Source organism: Miscanthus floridulus, chromosome 5 (genome assembly GCF_019320115.1).
Source record: "Miscanthus floridulus cultivar M001 chromosome 5, ASM1932011v1, whole genome shotgun sequence".
NCBI classification, from domain to species: Eukaryota; Viridiplantae; Streptophyta; class Magnoliopsida; order Poales; family Poaceae; genus Miscanthus; species Miscanthus floridulus.
In genome coordinates, this window is record NC_089584.1 from 122,338,160 (window position 1) to 122,346,188 (window position 8,029).

The 8,029-nt window shown below is 41.4% G+C and overlaps 1 non-coding gene across 1 annotated transcript; it reads left to right on the forward strand.

The window, feature by feature from the left end:
* Positions 1 to 1,860: 1,860 nt before the first annotated feature.
* Positions 1,861 to 1,967, forward strand: LOC136455675 (small nucleolar RNA R71). The gene has a single exon (XR_010759157.1). It is a non-coding gene; the product is annotated as a small nucleolar RNA R71 (small nucleolar RNA).
* The last annotated feature ends 6,062 nt before the right edge of the window (positions 1,968 to 8,029 follow it).

Genomic DNA, 8,029 nt, shown 5'->3' on the forward strand with positions numbered 1-8,029 from the left:
TAATCATTATATATATATTTATTGTTATTATTATTATACTATTATTATTTTATATTATTATTATTATTGATATAAAGAACTGATGTGGATAAAAGAGAGTGTTTGAATAATTTCATACCTGAGTGGGGGAGGTTCTCCCCAAGCTTGCCTTTTGCGAAGGTTGGAGTCTTCTTCTCGGGCGGCTCTTCCTTGATTCTTCCTTTATTTATTACTACTACTATGATGATGCATTACTACTAAGCACATTTATTATGAGTTATATATATATTATGCATGTATTCTAAATGCTAGTACTTTTTAAGTAGCTTTATTGGAAATTTAAACATGAGATGCAACTAAGAAACTAAACATGTGATGCAAAGTTTGGAAAGGGAAATATGCAGATGCAACCTATACTAAATGCAGTGAAAATGTAGTAAAAGCATACCTTCCAATGCCAGCTCATGGCTGTTCTTCCTTGCGTGGGGGTTCTTCTTCCTTGTATAGGAATTCATCTTCCCTATTTTCTTTAGAGATGTTTATAGGATCAGGCAATAATGATGCAAACAATGATTCCTTCCTGTGCCATGTCCTTCTTGGCTTCGTCTTCTTCTTGCCGGGGGCTCTTCCTTCTCCTCAGTTGGTTTTGGCTTCCTAGCTTCCTTCTTCTTCCTTACCTGTTTCTCATCAAAGGCAGGTTTTTCAGAGGCAAAAGCAAATATTTCTTTCTTTCCAGCAAAGTGGAATTGAATTTGCCCAAAAGCCACATATATACAATCATTAGTGGTATTAGGGAAAGGACGGTCAAGGATGAGGGGTGTATCCTTGTCATTTCCCATATCCAATATCATGAAATTAGCAAGGATATAAGCATCTCTAACTTTGACCAAAAGGTCAGTGGCTACACCTTCTACATAGCAAATTGATTTATTAGCTAGTTGCAAATAAACAGAAGTTGGAGCTAAATTTGTGTAGAAGTTATCATAAGTTTCCTTATACATTATGTCAACACTAGATCCAAGATCACAAATTGCATTTCGAAAAGTATGAGGACCGATAGAGCAAGTAATAATAACAGGACTTCCTGGACCCCCAAGAACTCAAAGTACGACCATACCTTGTTGTGATGAGGTTGGCGGTCTCCATGAATTCTTTAGGCTTGTCAGGTATTCTTTCTTTCTCAAAAGATGAGATAGCTGCTGCTAATTGTGCTAATTGGGTTTCTAGCATCTTATTGAAGCTAAGTTGATTCTTTATAGGGAAGAAAAAATATCCAATTTAGCATTTATGTTTTCCAATATCTTGTCATTAGCATGAAGTTTCTTATTTATATTATCAATCATTCTACTTTGACTATAGATAAGATCTTTAAGGAAAGGATAACCATTACCTTGATTACTCGGGCATTGCGATGGATAATTATTGTAATTATTACCTCCTTGGTTGTTGGAGCATTGATTCCATCTTTGATTTTGTTGAGGACGAAACCCGTTGGCATTGTTGACGAAGTTGATATCTTCATGGGTCTCAGGACAGAGATGTCCTGAATGTCCAGTCTCTCCACAAACTTCACAAGTTATGTGGGTGTCCATGGCTTGTATAGTTTCTTGGGTACTCATCTTCTCGTAATTCTCTAGTCTTTTTGTGAGCAGATCCATCTTAGTTGTAAGCATGTCAGCTTCTTTAAGAGAATGCATACCTCTCTTGTAGGGCTGTAGTCATTCATTGCTCCATCCTTGGTTGGAAACTATCTTCTCGATCAATGCCTTGGCATCTGTGACATTAAGCGAAATGAATGCTCCTCCTGCGACAGCATCTGAATGGCTCCTATCTAGCAGGACTAAGCCATGGTAGAAATTCTAGATCAAAAGCCAGTCTTCCATACCATGGTGTGGGCATGCGGTGACATACTCTTGCATTCGTTCCTAGGCTTCGGGAATCAACTCATCAGCTTGCTGTTGAAAGCTAGAGGTTTTATTGTGAAGAGCATTGATCTTACCAATTGCGAAGAACTTAACTAGGAAAACATTGGAACACTTGTCCCAGGTGTCTACAGCATTACGGTTAGAGTAGAACCATTGTTTTCCTTTTCCCAATAAAGAGAAGGGGAAAAGATGAAGATGTATGGCCTCTTGGGTCACTCCCTTAATGGTAAAGGTGCTATAAATCTCCAAAAAGGGCTAGAGATGCGCATTAGCATCCTGGTGGGCTTTACCGTAGAAAGGACTATCTTGCACCATCATGATCAATGTGGGCTTAAGCTCAAAGTTAGTGTCCACATTGATGACGTTGGGACCTGTGGCTACGTTAGCAGCCGAAGGGGTAGAAAACTCATGGATGGTCTTGTTGGCCATAACCATGTTAGGAATAGGAAAGGTAAAGGAAAGGATAGGAAGGAAAAAGAAGGTTGCTAGAAAGGAGGCTAAGAACCTAGCTAGCAGAACCTAACGACAGGTTGGTAACACGCACCAGTTGCCTTCCCCGGCAACGGTGCTAGAAATGCTTGTTGACGGTTCACATGTGTGTATATAGGAAAGGGGATTCTGCAAGTGCACAGAACTATCGTGTAGCACTTCGCTTGGTGAGAACCAAGTGTTGAATTTATATTTTTCCAAAGGAAGGCGGATGGGTGTGTTTGGGAACTATGGATAGGTGGGCTAGGTAGGTGTGTTTAGCAACACTAGGTTGATGGAGGTAGTGTGGATGATGGATGGAAAAGGTAAGGGGATAGCACGACAAGCAGAGGTAGCTAGAAGTGTAGTGTAGTTGAGTGGAAGAGAAAGAGCAACTAATCTTAAGCAACAAAGATAAACTAATGATAGCAAGAACGTCCTTAGTACAAGGGGCATACCTGCCCTGAATTCAATCAGGCATAGAGCACAATGAGCCCTACGATTTCATAACTAGACACAACATGGTGGAATACAAATGAAGGATAGGGCTGTCACCACCTGCCAACTACCACAATCTATCCATGGATCTAGCCGTACCTATAGGCAAGATATAGCCTAAGCACCACGCTTAATCTATAAACTCGCTGCTTCAATCCAAGCTCCGATGAAATGAGATTGAATCACCCTAACCAGATGGTAGAACAAGTACTAACGATGAACGGACTAAACACTAAGATAACTATGATGCTAATGCTAGAGAACAAGCACCTAAGCTCACTAATGATGAACAAGAGCAAGGCAGGACTTAAACTAAGCAAAGCTATATTACTGAATAAAGTACTGAACAAAGTACCATACTGAATAAAGTAAATACTAAATAAAAGATTACAAAGGAGCTATACCAGACTAGAAGACTCTTTCGGACTCTGAGGCAAGCTCCGCTCTAAATCTATTGCCACTACTAGCTAGCTACTACTTCTAGAGCTACTATTATAAGCTTGAGAGCTTGCTGGAAGCTTGGAGAGCTTGGAATGCTTGATTATGCTTGGGGATGATTTTCACTGAGCTCCACACCTCCTTTTATAGTGTGTAGAAGGTGAGGGGGTACTTGTAGGCAGTGAGTGAGGCGGTGGAGAGGCAGGGGCCGTTGGCCAACCATCCCCTACACCACCATTGCATCCAACAGTGATGGATGGCTCTGGATGGCGGTTGCATGCAGTTAAGTCAGTTACTTTGGCCAGTAAGGTAGTAAGAAGGTCGGTTTGGCCTCTCCAAGTCTATGACAGTGGGCCCATGGATCTAGGGAGTTCAAACTCCACCTTTGAATCAAACCGACATGGATCAAGCGTGGAGATGCATCCTAGACGTGATACCTTGGCAATCACATAGATTAGTGACGTGGCTGGGGGTGGGGCCATTGAGCAACGCCTGGTGGCGTCAGTCGACGTGGCCCGTGTTGGTATAAATTAAGGCACACAGAATAATCCATAAGTGCATGGATATTATACCGATGTAGCACTTCATCGGGAGTACCCAGTTTTATATCAATCTCGAGGAAATGTGTGTGAGAATAACTAAATCTAACTTAACCCAACTTCACTATCAAGACTAGATAATAGGTGCATAGAGAAGATTGCTAAGGTCTTCTAGGTCCAACTTCGGTAAGCTTTGTCTTCTATTGTCCAATTCTAGGGAAGTTACTAAAGAAAACACAGGCAGAGTATGTTTCCTATAGCACAAGGTCCTGCTAGGCTTACAAACAGGAGGTGGACTACAAAGGATTCAACGAGGCTATAAGAGTCACCCTCATGAGCTACCACCGATCCAGAATATAGGGTACATCCATGAGTAACCGAGTCTAAGCACCACACTTATACTACGAATACTACTTTAACCCAGGAGCTACAAGGATTAAAGTACTCAAGAAGAGTCATAAACCTGAAGAACAATATGAACAAAATGCTTACTTGAATTAGAAGTCGATTACTAGAGAAATCTCAGAAGCAAGCTAATGAAAAACTTGATTCCGCTAGGGTACAAGCCGTAGAGAGAGCACCAACAGGCTGGCACTTCCTCCAAACTCTTTCCTCTCACTCTATCTCTCTATCTCTAATACAAGACTAAAATTCTATCGAGGACTAATCTTCTCTAGATTGCTAGCTCTGATCTTGTTGGAAATATGAATTAGGGTTTCTAGCCCTCAGGCTCTCAGGATCAAATGCCTATATTCTTCCTGGAGGGGGGGTACAGGCATATATATAGGGGCCTTCAAGCATCCTAGACCTTTGGATCAAACCAACTTAAATGGATGGCATAGATGTGATCCTTGAGGCGGTGGAGAACCGACGTAGCGACGGGAGACTGACAGGGCGACCCCATAGGGCGGTCGACCTGCAAGTGGGACTGGCTGGCCCCACATGGCATGGGCTTGGGCTCCGCTTTGGTGGAGAGCCTCCTGGAGTCTTCCCACGTTGATCCCGCTACGGAATTACGTTATTTGCTTTAACGAATAGGTCCTCCTTGACGGTTTTCTGATTAAATCCTGCTGCAAACACAGATTCACCAAAACTTATGGAATTTATCAGTTAAAACCCCTAAGTCTATGTTGGTGATCTATTTTAGTCATTTAAGCAAGGTACATTGATGGTTTGTGATGAATGTTAACTACTATTAACAAACTCCCCCACACTTGGGCTTTTACTCGTCCTCGATAAAAGGATGGATTACTCAAGACATAACCTTAGGACAAGTCATCAACATAAAACCATTCACAGGCATACATGTACTGCAGGATTCAAAGTGTCTACCATGAAACTTTGGACGGTTGAAGAATGGAACAACTTGAAACAAATCACCATCTTCCTTTAGTCAAGTCAATTGGAGAAACATTTTAAGATTTTTGAAAACAAAACATAGCTTACCATCTCCTCTTGTGATACTCTCAAATCATTCAATTTATATGGTATTTTGGATCCTCACCAAGGCAATGATGACTTTACCTTCTTTTTGCCTACTTCTAAAAAGCTTATGTGGAGCTCAGGTATGAATGAATGTGAGAACATACTTGCATTGCATATATTATAAAGTCAAAACAAGGATCCAAGGAGAGAAATGCCATACTCTTAGATCAAGATGTGCATGTATGTGGATATATATATATGGTGGCTAACCTAATTCTACTATGCTCCTTGAAACATATCTCTCTTGTTTGAAACATGGAAATTTTTTGCAGAAAACATGGGCTATCTTATTCATCTATTTCTCTTCTCTCTCTTCTTTTTTCATGGCGGGCATCTTTGTACCCATTGTTTTAGATATCTTGGACACTTGTTCATTTTTTTTCTAATACTTTTTCTTTCTTTTATGAACAACTTTTGCATAGCCCATGCCTCTCCTTCTGCAATTGAAACTTTTCAAGAGAGGCATTCACAAGAACTTGGAGCATTTATCCTAACAAGCATATTTTTGTGTCTATTCCTAGTGTAGGAGTAGAACAATTTTGGGTGAATGGAATTATGTACTCCTAGTGTAAGATTAGCATATATATGTGGAGTGTACGCGATCTTGATCTGGAGAGCATGATAAATTTCTCAACAAGAGTCATAAGGTTTGACCAAACTCAATACAATAACAAGTAATACATGTAGAAGGTTTTCCTAGTCTATCATATCATGTATGGCTTTGGTGGGATATTGCCTACCATAGAGGAGAGGTGTAGCTATTCATTTTAACTTTTTTTGAAATAAAATTCTCCAATCACAAGATATCAAGAATCAAGTTCTCATTATTCTACTATATCTCATTCCACAACAACTTAAGTATCATGGGGTCCCTAATAATAAGTTTCCAATAGTAGCAAGACTTTTAGAAAAAATGTTATGTGAATCTATCCTTTAGTCATGACTGAAATAATCTTTCCTTAGGTTTTAAAGTTATTTTATTAAAGGATTTTCAATTCGGTTCGAAACAGAAAGCAAAATATGTGAAAATAGATCATATGGGCCGCAAACCTGACCGTGGACAAAACGTGAGGCGAGGCGGAGCTGGGCTAGGCTAGCCAGCCCAAAGAGGAGATCAGGCGGCCTGCTCCGAGGCCCGTTTGGGTCCAACTTTGGCGAGCGTGGTCCTTGGTCCATTACTTCCTGAGTTTTATGATTTTTGTGATCGAATTATGTTCTGTTGTCGCGGTGTGCTTTCCCCCACACTTGTTTCCTGTTTTCCTTTATGCACAACATGTGGAGACAAACACATCTCGAAAATAGAGAGCAGGTAATAATAACAAGATTCCATTAATATCATATCCTAGGGCACTTTATTACACAATCCAACCTAAACACAAACTTTTAACTAGCTAGCACAAACTTCAACCACTCTAGCAACTGAGCTAAGCAAACGACCTAAACATTGACCTAATTGTGCCCTATCAATCCACAACCTAACTCTTAACTCTCATATTTCTCCTTGTTGACAACATAGCGACTTAAGATAGTGAGCTCATATTCTAGGTTCTTGCGATAAATGTGCTCCTTATCTAGCCTAAACTGCAGAGCGTGGGTATAGTCGGTAAGGGTTTTAATCTTGTCATGCAGCATGGCTATGGTTGGTCCCTGATGCTTCTCTTCATTCTCTGAGACAGAGGGTGGCGTCCTCTTCTTCTCCTTTGGCGGAACTACCTTAACTTGCTCTGGTGCAGCGTGAACTCCATCTATGCTCAGGCAAGGTGTGACTAACTTATACTTCGCACACGTGACGTCTCCAAACTTGTTGGTCTTGACTCCGGTCAGTGTATTTGCCCTCAGCGGGATGATGTTGATCGTATTGGGCACCTTGATTGTTGATGGCGCATTGGGTTGACGAGGCTTGTCCTTGAGAAGTAGACACAGCGGCGGTGGAGCGATCACCGGACGATGGATGGCTTGGGCAAAGTAAGATTGATTGGAGGAAACTAGAGCTATGTCTCGTGGAGGGACGACACTCAGCGTGATCTCAAAAAAAGGGACGACACTCAGCGCTAGAGCATTGGACTTCTTGTTAAGATCAAACCCGAAGGGAACGATCTCTCTACCGGCCATTGGAGCTAGGGAGGTGGGGAGCTTTGGTGCTGTTAGAGGTGGAAGGCTTTGATGGAATGGCTATGGAGACAGACAGGGGCTTATTTATATAGGGAGGAAAAACTTGCAGCAGGGGTCAAGATCTTATCCTATTAGGGTTTTGTAATAAACAAAAAATGAATGCGGCGAAAAACTCCAGGATAGCAGAGGGGAAGGTTCTAGAATACATGAGAGAATTGATCGGAGGCGAGGCGACTGCCAGGTGGCCCGGGCGACATAGAGGTGGGACCGGCTAGCCCCACATGGTGGCCTCTCATGGTGATTTTTCTTACGTCGGTTTCTAATGCCTATCTTTTCCCAAAAAAAGATATTTTCGTGTTATGAAACGAAAGGAGGAGGGCAGTGGTGTAATTCTATGGTAAAATCAGAAAATCTACCTTATTCAAATCCTCTGGTGGTTTTCCGGTTCTAGAAAGATCTTGAGACGATGACCATTTACCTTGAATAACGTGCCTTCATCATTTTGAAGTGTTACCGCTCCATGTGATGAAGTGCTTATAACCTTGAATGGTCCTTTCCATTTGCTCTGAAGTTTCCTGTGCCTGA